This window comes from Gallus gallus, chromosome 4 (genome assembly GCF_016699485.2).
Source record: "Gallus gallus isolate bGalGal1 chromosome 4, bGalGal1.mat.broiler.GRCg7b, whole genome shotgun sequence".
Lineage (NCBI taxonomy): Eukaryota > Metazoa > Chordata > Aves > Galliformes > Phasianidae > Gallus > Gallus gallus.
This window is the reverse complement of record NC_052535.1, coordinates 74079856-74094518: the sequence shown is the minus strand read 5'-3', so window position 1 is coordinate 74094518 and position 14663 is coordinate 74079856.

Genomic DNA, 14663 nt, shown 5'->3' with positions numbered 1-14663 from the left:
TGTTAGGGTAGTATGATTAGGTTGCAGTTGAACTTGATGATCTTTAAGGTCTTTTCCAATGAAGCAATTCTATGATTCTATTATTATTTTTTGGTACTTTGAAGATTCTTATAAACAGAAAGATAAAGGAATAACTTCTACACTGTACCGCCAACAAATGTGCTAAGAAAAAAAAATCCGATTCTCTGCTGTTCCATGGGACACTTATGTCTGTTTGCACTCCAAAGTGATGGAATGACTGAGAACTAGAATGGGCAGACAGAACTACAGTGTAGTTTAACTAGCCAAGAACAACTCAGTGTTGTGTCACTTCTGCCAAGTGATTTTCTTTTTTTCTTTTTAATAAAAATACATTGCTACAGGCTTAGGAAAGACTGTGAAAGGTCAGGATTCAGAGTACTGTATCTGCTACACACCATCAAAAGATTTCCCTTCTATTAGGAGAATCCTCAGGTATCCAGAAAATGGCTCTTCTTCATGAGAGAAATTCGGAGTAGTCAGGAGAGACACGAGGATATGCTTTCATCATCAGGACTCAATCAAGCTAATTATCAAGAAGCTAAACTACCTAACTCAAATTCATCATAATTTTTCAAGAGTCCTTGTTGTGATTTGTGTGTAGGGTTTAGAGTGAGGTAGTTCTGATTTATGGCTATCACTTCCTTTTGCTCACTTTGCTGTACCCCAACATTTTATCAAAACTCTATGAGTTGTAAAAACAATCTAAATATACAGGAGCAGCTGGTCATAACAGAGCGAGCTAGGGAAAGAATGGTGGTAATACATCAAAAATATCTTTGCAGTTGCCATTTAAGATAGATATTTGTCTTGTGTCTTAGAAAGAATTACAAGTATGCAGCACAGAGCAGAATGTAATCTTTACAGTGTCTACCAAGTTTGTACAGAGAAGGTAGGGTGAGTAACCTTTATGATCAATTGTGTCTGAAACAAGGGAAAGTGACCCAAATAAACTGAACTGTGTCCATAAATCTACATGCTTCTCTCAAGCTCATCTCCTTCATTTTTCTACTCTTTGTTGCTACCCACTTGTTCTTCATCTCCTGTTCTCCTTGATGGGTCTTGCTTAAAATAATTTGATCATTTTCCTCTGCCTGGGTTTTCCTTTTTTCTCTCTTAGGATTTAAAGAATTTTGATGGAAAATGTCACTGACTTTCCTGAGCTTCCTTTTGAGCTTCTCCAGTTCTTGGCTGTTTTAATTTTCTCTCACATTCTAAATATCCATTTTCTTGTTTCACCACTACTACCATTGAAAGCTAAATGTTTGCATAATATTTACTAATTACTTACAAATTAGGGGTGCAATACTTAAAAATGAAAGCTTATTTGAAAATAACAGGGCAAAACATAATTTCATATACATGAATACAATTTACTGACTTTATAAACTATAGCAGCAATAGAGCTGTGCAGATTTTTAACCACTGAGCATTTATATTATGATAAGGATTGGCAACAGTTGCCAAATATAAAGATTAAAGATGCGAAAAATTTGATGCTATGTGTAACACACAACATAGTTTAGAATGTGCTGTTGGTTCTTTTGTTGTTGGTGGTTGTTGTTTTTTTTCCCCACATTTGCTATAAAGGGCAATTTTTTTATTATTTACCAAACCTGATTCAGTTTCTTCCAATTAGCATGTCAAGTCCATGTATCTGCTCTATATAACATTCAGTAAAAATTGACATCAACTCTGATTTCATCCTTTCTATATAATTACATTTCAACATATAATTACATTTCTGTGAATATAAAGTTTCATTCTAGTTTCTATTTTTCAAAATAAATAATTTCTTCCTTTCTTTGTCATTTATTTCAGATACTTCTTTCAGAGCTAAATGCTAGTAAAATGTTGCTCATAGGTTTAATGGTGCATATACAGTAAGATTTCTTATAGTCATCTATGATAACGTTAATTTTTTCTTCTTGACATAGTTGATGTAGCTTCTATCTTATTTCTTTAATTAGAAGCTGAATCAGCACATTTCTATTCACTCAAATGTAAACTAATTGAAAAGACTTAACAAGATTATGATTCAGTATGTCCAAATGAAGCTCTGATTTCCACAACTGTTTGAAATACATAACATATAAATTTAATCATTAAATTATGAAGCTAGCCTAGGCATAAAGACGCATTTTCATCCAAAGGAAAAAAATAGTAAAAAAAAACAAAACAAAACAAAAAAACATTACATGAATTAAAATTTTCCATCATGATTTCTGGTGCTAATACGTTCCTATCAGAGAGGACCTGATTTTTTTCCTATTTATTTGTGTGGATGAGGAAAGGCTAAGGCACTGTATAGGAGATTCTGTCCTTTCACCCTCTTCTACTGCCCCACTGGTCCTGGGACATCTGCAAAGGGTTAACACAGTACTACAGTAACCCAAATTGTATTTGCAGTAAGTAAATGAATAATTTATAATTAAGTAGTTGAATAGAACGAATATAAACCCCCAAAAATTCAGTGCATCTATCTGCTGAAGGCCTCCTGAGAAGCCATTTATTCTTGCAGTGCTTCCTCTGCTGGAGAATGGCCCTCCAGGTGGGAGCTTTCTCCTTCAGAAGTTTGCAGTTCGTCATTCAGCTTATACTGCATGCTACTTATGATATTTTGCAAAAAGGTTAAGCAGACAAAGAAACAGGAAAAAAAAAAAAAACTAAAAACAACTGAATCAGAATATTCTTCCTCCTCCAAAAAGTACTAAAATTCCATTTCTACTTTTTATTCAGGCATGAGAAAGAAAGGCTGCTCTTTGTGCAACAACAGATTTCTAAGAGTATTTTTGGTCTCAGAAGTATATTTTACTTATTTTTAAGTCATATTGTGTAAGGATGCATCCAAGAAAAAAAAAAAAAGTGTACTCTAAATCAGAAAACACTGTATTGGGCCCATACCAATCTCATCAAATTCAACAAGGCCAAGTGCAAGGTCCTGCACCTGGATCACAGCAATCCCAAGCACTAATACAGGCTGGTGGGAGGATGGCTTGAGCGCAGCCCTGAGAAGCACTTGGGGGTGTTGCTTGATGAAAGATTCAACATGAGCAAGCAGTGTGTGCTTGCAGGTCAGAAGGCCAACTGTGTCCTGTGTTGCATCAAGAGAAGCGTGACCAGCAGGTCAAACGAGGTGATTCTACCCCTCTACTCTGCTCTCGTGAGACCCCACTTGGAGTAGTGTGTCCAGTTCTGGGGCTCCCAACACAAGGAGGACATGGGGTTGTTGGAGCAGGACCAGAGGAGGGCCACGAAGATTATCAGAGGGCTGGAACACCTCCCCTCTGAGGACAGGCTGAGGGAGCTGGGACTCTTCAGCCTAGAGAAGAGAAGCCTCCAGGGATACCTTATAGTGGCCCTCCAGTACCTGAAGGGAGCCTATAGGAAAGCTGGGGAGGGACTTTTTAGAAGGGTATGTAGCGACAGGAAAAGGGGAAATGGTTTTAAACTGGAAGAGGGTAGATTTAGACCAGATATTAGGAAGAAATTCTGTATTGTGGGGGTGGTGAGACACTGGAACAGGTTGCCCAGCAAGGTTGTGAATGCCCTCCCTGGAAGCATTCAAGGCCAGGCTGGATGGGGCTTTGAGCAAGCTGGTCTAGTGGGAGGTGTCCCTACCTATAGCAGGGGGATTGAAACTAGATGATCTTAAAGGTCACTTCCAACCCAAACCATTCTATAATTCCATGAACTGCAATTTGTCCATACTCAAATATTACATCTCCTACACTGCTGGGAGTCCTCTCACACTGACAGTCACTGTGCGTTGCTGGCAAGGTGTTGGTAGTGGGGGCAGTGTAATAGTGGCTGCTGAGGAAGGTCAGAGGCTGCCTGTGTTCCATACATTGATGAAGGGACTGAGGCTCAAGGAGGATCCATGCTAAGGCAAAGTACATCCCAAAGGTCTGCAAACCCATGGATAAAGTCCATGACAGCAAAGGAGATGAGAAGAATGAAGAAGCAGCTATGGAAAAGTGAGAAAGAGGCAGCAGCAGAGAGAGACCACTGTACACTGACCGCAGCCTCCCATGACCTACTCTGTGGAATACAACCTGTAGCAAAAACGAGGAGGGGATAAGAAGTGTCTGGAGTGCATCTGAGCAAGCATAGTAAATAGGGAAGAAGTGTGCCTTCCTTTACTTTTTAAACATTTCTCTTTTTTGTTTCCCAGCTTAATCAAGTAATTAATTATTTATGCTGTTTGTCAGTAAATTAACATAACCTCCCTGAGTCTGTTTTGCCCCTGAGAGTAATTGCTAAGTGATTTTCCTGTCTTTATTTTCACCCTCATGTTCTTCCCATTTTTACCTCCCTCCCCACCATTACACTGTGGGACAGGGGTAAGCAAGCATTTATGGGGGTTCTGGGCAATCAGCTGGGTCTAACCCATCACAAGGTGGATATGAGGAAACCCAAAGTGCAAAATGAGATTGTAAGACAGGAAAGGTATTATTGCTAACAAGTTACATGTCCCTGAAACAGAGAAGCTTCTATATTTAATATTTCCTTTTAGTACCCAAAACTTTAGGGAATATCAGTGCTTTCAGAAAAAGTAATCTTGCATATTTTGATTTTTGTGCCTATTAGTCTTCAGCCATAGTGCTTCTTCAAAGAAGCGCAGTGTGTATCCCCACTTTTGCATGGAAGGAGACAATGAGAAACAATGAAGGCCAGTCCTGGAACTTGGCAAGAATTGCCCGTTACTGTTATTATACCTTGTTACTGAAAAGGTGAGAGGAAAGGATGAGAACCTACTTTCCTTGAAACTCAATTTATTTTTTTAAATTAACAGTTTGTAATAAGTTCTCTAGGGGTCAAAAGCAATTCAACTTACCAGAAAGAAGTAAACAAGTCAGAATTTGTATGTGCTAACAAAAAGAGAAGAGAAAGCAACCATTAAAGAGCCCTCCAATTTACAATTTGTCTACAGGTATAAATCTGCCAAGATGTGGTTTGACTTCTTTGTTAGGGCTTTTAAAACAAAACTCAGGAAAGTAGGGCCCACTCTTGATTCAGTATCAATGGAAAATAAGTACTCATTTCCTTCAGATCTTAAACTCCAGTGTTGTTGGTTTTTTGGTTTGGTTTTGTTTTGTTTTTTTGCTTTGCTGCTGTTGTTTCTGTTCATTGGCTTCAGTTTGCTGCAGGTGACTGGAACTGCTTGGTTGTTGAGTGGCAGTACTTAGGTATTTCACTTTTGATTTGTGAGACTTTTCTATTTTTGTATCTCATATTTTAGCTCTGATTCATCATTTGTAATAGTCACACTGCAGATATTTTAGAAGGAAGCTGCTGCAAACTAATGCAAGGTTATATTTTAAAAAACAATGTAATATTCAACACGACTTTGATTTGTTGCTCAGAGACTTCCTTGGTTTAATCTGTATCACTTAATCTAAATTGCTATTGAATTGTTTGTTGTCATTATTAGACTATCACTGAAGTTATTTCATTAGCAAAACTGAATCAATATATTATTTCATATTTACATAAAGATCACGTAAAATAACAGCACTGCAGTTTTTAAGCACCTCATTCTTAGCCTGGAAGATAGCAAAACATTTTATAAGTAAAAGCATACTGGGAACAGCTTCACCTGCTGCTGAAATGTAGCCAAATTCACAGCTGAGAAACAGTGCATTAGACAGGTGTCTGCTGAAGAAAAATATTGGCACATTATAAGGCAGCAAGCTTATTTTCTTTGCGTGGGGACATCTATAGTTTTTATATATATATATTAAATAGATGATAGGTTTAAGGTCTCATGTGAAATAACATGCTCATAGTGATCTGCACTAAGCTCAGAAGAGACAGAAAAAAATAAATGCACAAACAAAAAACAGCAACAAAACCCCAGAGCTGACCCTGGTGTAGAACAGTGCCCAGACTGAAACAGTTTATGGGAGCATGATTTCTCAACATTTTTTTTCTGGCATTTTTACATTCAGCTGTATACTTGCTTCACATTGCTTTTTGTCTTTCATTCTCATCAGTAAACTCTTCTCCCATTCTATTCCTCTCTCTCTCCCCTCTCTCCATTTTCTTTCCCTTTCCTATTTGTCTCACACATGATTTCTTACAGAAACTAACAGCATAAAGGATAATGGCTTTTATGTTCAGCTAGTGGAAATCAGAGCTGTAGTGCTGTGTACAGCCAGCTACAGAATATAACTGAATGCAGTGCTTCATATTTTCCATTTTTAAATCTAGATCCACAGAGATGCCAGATTATAAGGTTTTAAGAACAAAAGTAGAGGGTGTCCTAGCTAATTCAAAAGACAGTTTGTGGAATGTCAAACATTCATTAACAATACAAGCATAGAAAATTTCAGACTGATTTAAAGCATTTTGGTTCCAACAGTATTTCCTCCAGGGAATAAAGTTACTAAAATTATGGTACTAATGATTCATTTATGGAACTATGGAAAGACACCAATCGCATATTTTGTTAGTTGCATCTAAATGCAGAGATGAGGCAAAATTCTCTTTTCAATGGCAATAATATTCTTTTTAAAATGAGCCCAATGTATATGTGGAGACTAAAAAAGCCTATTCGTACTCATAAAAAAGTCCAAGGGGGGATACTGATGTCGTAAAAGTACATCAGGCAGGGTCCAAGTGAGGAAAAAAAACACACCTACTTCAGCTAAAGGTCATTGTTGGCACCAGAACAAATCGTGTAATCTATAATCTATAAGTTTAAGTTATATATTAAATGAAAGCTGCTAATCATTAAAGAATTCAAGTACTGAGACAACATTCCAAATGAATGAGTGGAAAGGCAAAACAAATGCTTCAAGGCAGAGCTTGATTAGTCTGTGAATTATATAATATGATGGCTATGATAGCAGAGAGCTGTATGACCACAAATCATATATGTTTTCCCCTCCTTAACAAGGAAAGCTCTTGAGCATAATAGCAAATTTATAATACAGCATGGGTCATGGAAGAAGGGCTACAATATTTATTGCAGAGATTACATTACAATACATAATCACATGATCCTCTGTCATAAATATTAATCCCTTTATATAATATTCTGAAAACTTACAGGACATAACATGATAACAATCTTTCATATTTAGATGGTTGTTATGAAGAACCTTCTCTGTGGCCAATGGTAGAGGGTCATAGGAGAAAAGAACTTAGTTTGCAACAAAAATAAGTGTTAATATTTGAGGGAAATTTTCTAACTTCTAAAGTAGCCAAGTTGGACGATCTTGGAAGAAGTTGGTGGAATCTTTATCATTAAAAAGCTTGTTTTAGCTGCTGTATAGATGACTACTGAAGAAAGTCTAGAGCTTTTGATCCTGTCACAGCACAGCATTATTACAGACCAAGAGGAATGGAATCATCTGTCTATACGTACCTCTATAGTTCTACAATTTAAAAAATAGTGCTTGTTTAAGTGAGAAGGAAATTTGGCCTGCAATACCCCTATCATCTCAGCTCACCATCCCCTTTTCTCCTACATAAATGGTACTCCTTGATTGTTCAGATTTTATTCTAGGAAATAGAGGTGTATTTACTGATATAAGATGCTTTGTTTCTTTATTTGCATACCTAAGTATTCTGTTGTCATGGAAATCTCTTCTCTGAAGTCCTTGAAGACCAGTTCTCTTGCTTCAATTCTGTTTCAAATTTTCTGCATCAACTAATTTTTATTCCTACTTCAAGTTTTCCATACATAAACCTGTTATGCCTGAATGATTTAGTCTCATCATTTGTTGGGCCAAAACATCATACTGTCTGTCCACAACAATAGAAGTTTCACTTCAGACAAGTGTATTAAGTCTAGTACAGTGCCATTTGCTGACTACAATGAATCCATTTTTTAAAATTCTTTCAGGGAAGAAGCGACCATGCTGATAAATGTTTGTCATCTCAGCAAACAAGCAAGAAATCCCAGTAAGTATGAAATGATAGAAAGGATATAGCTATAAAGAAATTCAAGTGAAATCACTAATCACAGTACAAATACCTTGTCTATGCCTGTCTTTTTACACTGGTTGGAGGGAGTCTCACAATCTGAGAGCTGAAATACTTGATTAAGGCAAAAAAAAAAAATCATGTCATCTTTCTTTCTGCATAAATGCCAACCTGATAGTCTCTTACTTTTCATCAGTTGCAGCCCAAATATGTTCAGATGTCTTCAGTGATCACAGATAAAGTCAGTGAAGAGATTCTGGAAGGTCAGGCTGGGACTTAATAATGACATAATTCCACTGGCTATGACTGAAAGCTTGGAAACAAATAGGGTCTTTGATAGAAAGAAACAAATGCTTAATATGCCTTGAAGGAGAAACTGTTTAAAGAAGCAGTCCAACTAACTAACAAGCTTTGGTGACAAACAAGCTGGAGGGATTTTAGAATTCAGTTCACACTGTGCTAATCTTACAGTCAGTTCTACACCAAGAAGTAATAATCTCTGAGAATCTGAAAAAAGGTGCACTTGCAACTTAATGGTCAAGAAGAGGCAAAGATCAACCTTAGAGTTATTGACCTAAGTCATCTAAGGGCAAATATAAACTCTCGATGAAAAATGGAGGTATATATATCTGCCTTACTATCCAGTTGTTTTACCAGCTAGCAGATTCAATGTCATCTTGATGTTCAGCTAAATTGCACTAGTGCCACAGCTCCCTCAGAAAGAGAATAATATAATCTTCTTTCATCAGGAGTTAGAAATACATATATAAAGCATGCTGTATCTGCATGCAGCAGCAGAACTCACCTCTTTTTTTTTTCCCCAACAGCCTCCCAGATGCGCATATAACTTGATCAATTAATGACTAAAGTAGAGCATAAACCAATGTCACTGATCATATTTTTATTTATTATTAAATCTATAAGGCAGGCTTCTGTCTCTTAGCTGCTGTCATCAGCTTTTCCATCCTCCCAGTCTGATCCACTAGACTAGGCTAAAAGCCAGATTGTTAATTACTTTGTTCTTTTACTGTATGATTCTAACTGCTACAGATCAAGTCACTTAGTGGATTTTTTTTTTTTTTCTACAATAATGAAAAAAAACATCACAGTCAACTTTGACTTACAATTGTGGGTCTGTGTTCTCTCTAATTTAATTTATTATTGTGAAAGGACATCATAGTGAATAAGTACAAATTTTTATAATTACAAAGCTGTCTTTCTTAGTCTTCCGTTTTTAAACTATATGTGTATAAACAGGTTACCATCACTTTGCCTATCCTATTGCAATAAATTCTTATTCAAATGACTCTTCCTAGCTTTGAAAGTGTATATAAGCATTTTATTTTTACATCTTCCAGAAGAGTATTAAAATCTTAAGAATAAAAAGGTAAATTCTCAAATATGTCATTTCTGCCTCAGTGCGCTCACTTTTAAAGTAATGCTCAATGTCAAACGGCTAGTACTATCTATTAAGAGCTTGGTAGTAAGTATCACTATTGATCATTTAGAGACATGAAATTAATTCCTGCCTCTGATCAACAAAGCACAGCATTGTTTAAAGTACTGTAAGCCTGAAATTAATTTTTGTTTCCACTTTCACATTTGTGTGTAAAAAAAAAATCACGTTATCACACTTATATACTCTCCTCAACAAATGTAACAGCTAAAAACATATTTAAATAAGCTACACATTAAATTGACCAAAATCTCAAAGATTTATCTGTAAGAAGAAAGACTATCATGTACCTCTATGATACAGTTTATGAGTGCTGTCAATATTAGATGTGACACTGTTGCTTTTGAGATTTGAGAGATGTGGTTTGCTAGCAGCTATGAATGTTTGTATTTCCACAAGAGTTGAAAAAGAGAAGGAATTACCAGATCATGGGCTAGATCAATATTCAGTGGCCTCCTACTTTGTTCTCACACAACGTTGAGCTCACTGAAATGTCTGTATGAGTCACAGATAAAAGCAGTGCAGGAAAAGAATTTATTGCCAAGAATTAGCTTGGAAGAGCCAATAAAGTCAAACATTACTATCTGCTTATCATGTTTTGGGGTCACAAGAAAACTCATTGACACCATTCTCAGTCAGATGATTTAGATTGTCTTCTACAACTCTTTTGTCATAAGAATCAAACTTAATCCTAAACAGACAGCTTTAACTCTTAGATCTACTGTGCTCTTGGGAATACCAGTTCACAGTAGATCATACTTTTACATATGCCAGCAACAAAGGCAGACCACTAGGATTGTCTGCTTCTGTTGCATTTCTCTCCTACTAAAGTTTAAACACCTTAGAGACCCTTTCAGGGATTTCACATTCTTTGGCTTCAGGGAAAACTGTAAATAAACATGAGAGTAATGATCAAGAGGGAATATGCATAACATTTTTTCCCAGCTAATACCAAGCAGTCCTTAGCAGGACTTGATCCATGGAGCTTCAGGGTATAGTGAAAAAATAACTGGCTTATTGTCATAAAAGATAGCATTGTTAACTTCCATGTTATTCCTATTGCATATGAGCCCGAAGGCACACAATTAGTCACCACATTGCCTTGTCACATCAGGTTTTTTCAGTTCTATCACAAAACTAAAAACCAGTTTCTGGCAAAAGTACATTTTGAGGCTTCTTCTGAATCCTATCCAATAAAAACTGTTTTATGAATGACAACTGTGTAAAGAAAAGATTGTCACTCTCATTAGGGATGATCTGCCCTAAACCACCTACTGTACATGAGTTCCTTTCTTGATGGATAGAGGTTGTGACTGTACTGTTGAATCAGAAATGAAATTACAGGCTTGTATTCTTTAAAATCTGTTAGATCATTTCATCTTCTCAATCCTATTTTAACGAGAGAAAGACGGTCTATAGAATAAATTACCTTTTAAATGGCATACGTGCACATTTAATACTATTAGGGCACAAAGTGTCAGACTAAATGGAATCAGAAATGGAGATGGGAAGTTGCTGCCATGGCCAGAGCAAGTGAGGTCAGGAAATAAGGAGGAAATTCATTCTGCTAAGTCAAAGGTCTATGCAGCAAATATTGCCAGAAACTGTGCCAAAGTCAGAAACTGGAATAGCGAAGATTAGGCGAGGAGATCAGGACGAGGCTGACAGAATTGAGCAAGTAGGACATAAATTTAGCTAGGAAACAAGTTTAACAAAGACAAAAAAAAAAAAAAAAAAAAAAAAGAAGAACACCTTTACAATAGCCTTGAATATCAGGCAAGTTTTGGTAAACTAGCAATAAGGCTCATAAGCACTAGCTTCAGCTGCCAGGGTTTATCAAGCCTTCATTCTCCTGTGGCACTGACTGGCAAATGTAAAAAGATTGCTTAGCCGTGTGGATCATGATGTACTGACAAAGATGAAAAACAAATGAAACAGAGAAGACCACAAACTTGTGTTGGCTATATAGCACTACACCTTTTCAAATTAAAGAATACTTCAAAGCATAACAATTAGACTGCTGGAAATTCACTTTTGTTTGATTGTTTGTTTCTTTAATCACATACATGGAGAATTGTTATCAGTAGATTTTCATGTCATGATAGCAATAACATAGGAGATATGGAGCATCATCTGCCACATAGTATAGTAACATTGCCAAACCTGAAAATCACAGGGAGAATAGTCTAGACTAGACAATGCCAAAAATGAACTAGTTGAAGTGTTTGCTCATGTCCTTCCCAGATCACCAAATACAGAAGAAGTACTATTTGCTAAGTAGAAAATAATGCACTTTCTGTCTCAGAAAATATCCTAGTCCTTGATCTGCTTCCTAACAGTTGATGCCACCAATCTACCTATTAGCTTTCATCCAATACCCTGTTTTACCCAAATATTGTATAATTCAGCTATCTCACAGGTGGCAGATGTTGGATATTTTTCACTATTAAGTGATATATTTCTTGACCAACACTGATGACAAATTAGTAATCACACAGTAATAATGTTCTGGCACAACCTTTCCAACATCAGGTATCCAATATTCATGACTTTGAGAACCAGTTTAAAAAAATCAGAAGAAACTTTAGCTCAAAGCAATTCCATCTCCAAACACTGTCAACATTTCAAAAATACCTCACAATTAACAGCATATGAGACAGACAACAGATCTTAAGATATAGCATGAAATACATTGTTTATAGTTTTGCAAGATTGTAAAACAAATGCATAGGAATCAGAACATTGCTTAAGGGTTAAGTACTGATGTAGCCTCCTGAAGGAAAGACCTAATTGTGTCCATCAATTACTGACCTCGGGGACTACATGGCAATCCCTAGTCATTTCAGAGTAGGCAGTATGAATTATTTGAAAACTTATTTGATCCTAAAAGGAGATTCAGCTTTTGTTTCCGTAAGCATGCCTATGTGTCTTAGAAACATACAGCATAAGCTGTATCACTATCCAGCAAGAAAAAATCTACTTTCTGTGAGTTAAAAAAAAAAAAAGTATCTGTAAACTTAACATTGAAAGAAAGAATTTCCTTCGTAACTACTTCTTACTATGGGAATAAATTCACTAACAGTTTATACAGCTAATGAAAATACAGGCATGTATTGTAGTGTTTAGCATTTGTAGGATGAAAGATATTCAGTGAAAGAGTTTTTTCATAATTACTAATCATACAGGCACCGAGACTAACTAAATCTGTTTTGGGTTTGTTGTTTTGTTTTTAAGATAGACATGCAGGGCTTTAGTTTTAACTCGCAATGAACTGTCTGGACCAAAAACCACACTTTGATTTCTGGGCTCAAAAGCTTTTTGAGCTATTCCGGATAGCAAGAAGAAAAAGAAGCATAGATATTAATCATAGCTCAACTTCAGTGACAGACAACACATTGCCAGACAACTTGTTGCCATATCTGCCTGCAACATGCTGATTCAAAGTGAGAACATCGTTACAATTGTGCGCTATCATGTATTTTTGAAGAAATAGAATTCTGAAATAAGTGTAAAAATTTAACAATCTACAGAGTTACATATACAGCAAAACATAACGGAGGATGCAGTAAAATCTCCATTTATGTCAGATGAACCAGTAATAGGTATTGGAATGACAAGTAATTTTCAGGTCTAAATGCATTAGGAAATTACATCTCTGGAACAGTAATATCCAAATCCCTAAAATTAATGTCTTTTGGTCCCCTCTGAATATTACTTTTCACCTGGATTACTCACTATGAGAAGATATTTTAATGTATCTGAAGCAAACAGATACCTTACTAATTATTCACATGCCTTATAAATTAAGTCAGTCTCACTCAGAGGATCAACTAAAAGGATTATAGATTAAACCTGGATTCATTTACCAATCCTCACAGATCTTACTTCCTCTGTTTCCTTATCTGTAAAATGAAGCTAGTTTTGAATGAAAGAGAAAAAATAAATAAATAAACCCTCTATTTTTAATGGAATGGTCCTGCTGGGTATTTTTGGATATAGGAGAAAAAGGTTGTTAGGCATCTAGTACAGCACAGAGGGCATTGTAACATAATGCCAGCAAGACAAAGCCAGCTATACTACTCTAAAAAAATTTCTTTTAGCACTCTTTTATTATTCAAATCATGGAATAAAGAATGAATTGTTTGTTTGTTTGTTATGAAAACAGAAGTCCTCTTGATTTGAGTAGATAAATGGGCTTCCATAAGAAGTCTCTATGTTTTGACTCAGTAGTAGATAAAAATTAAGTCAAAATAAAGCCATCAATTTTTACTCTTACTACTCTTGCTCATTTCAAATGAAAAAAAAAAAAAAGAAAAAAATAGCAACCTGTCATACTGAAACCACATCTTCAATGGAAAACATGATCCTTTATTACTATACAGAAAAACCTAGACACCACTGATGATCTTGCATGTTTTTCAAGCTAACCATAAGATAATGTGAAAAACATTATAATAGCTATGTACCGATTTATTCTGTGTTTGGAGAAAGACTCATTTTTTGCCGTATCTCAAGCTATAGAAAAATAATTTCACAGAAAGATCCTAAAGTGTCAACAAAAATTCTCTGTTTGCAAGGAACTTTAACAGGGATGAGGTGGAGTGCAATTCTGAATTCTGTGTTTCTGCATATCTGCATACACAGGAATGAAACAACAGGTGAACAGCATAGATGGATGGCTGTCATGGCAAGGGATATTACCCAGTAAAGGACAAACAGAATAAATGCAGAGACTTCTTCACACACAAGGCAGCAACAACCAAGTTCTTTCTCCGTGAATGAGCTAACCTAGCCTCAGGCATGACTATCTACCAAGATATACACAATTTTCAGATGCAAGTGTAGATACACCAGTTTGATTTGCTGCTGTCCTCATAGAATAGGGAATTTGTTATTATGCCATTGCTCAAAGCAAAGCTTGATATTAGTTTCACTAAGACAGACTAAACAAAGAGATTTTGTGGTTTTAATTTCAGCAAGATAATTCAGTGCTTAATTCTACTGCAGACTTTCCTGTTTAGGTACAAACTGATGTACTTGTTATGAAAATGCTTCCTTTTTTTTTTCATGTCAATTATTTTGAGGTTATATACTTCAGTCATTCACATATGAAAAACAGTTTTCATGTCTAGAACCTCTTAAAAGCAGAAAAAAGTTGTTCCAAGTCTTCAGTCCCTGTAATCCTTATTCCCATCCTGTCTCACTGGTCTCAGTGCTGTCTGTGTAATACATGGTTTAAGTCTAACAGCCAATGTAG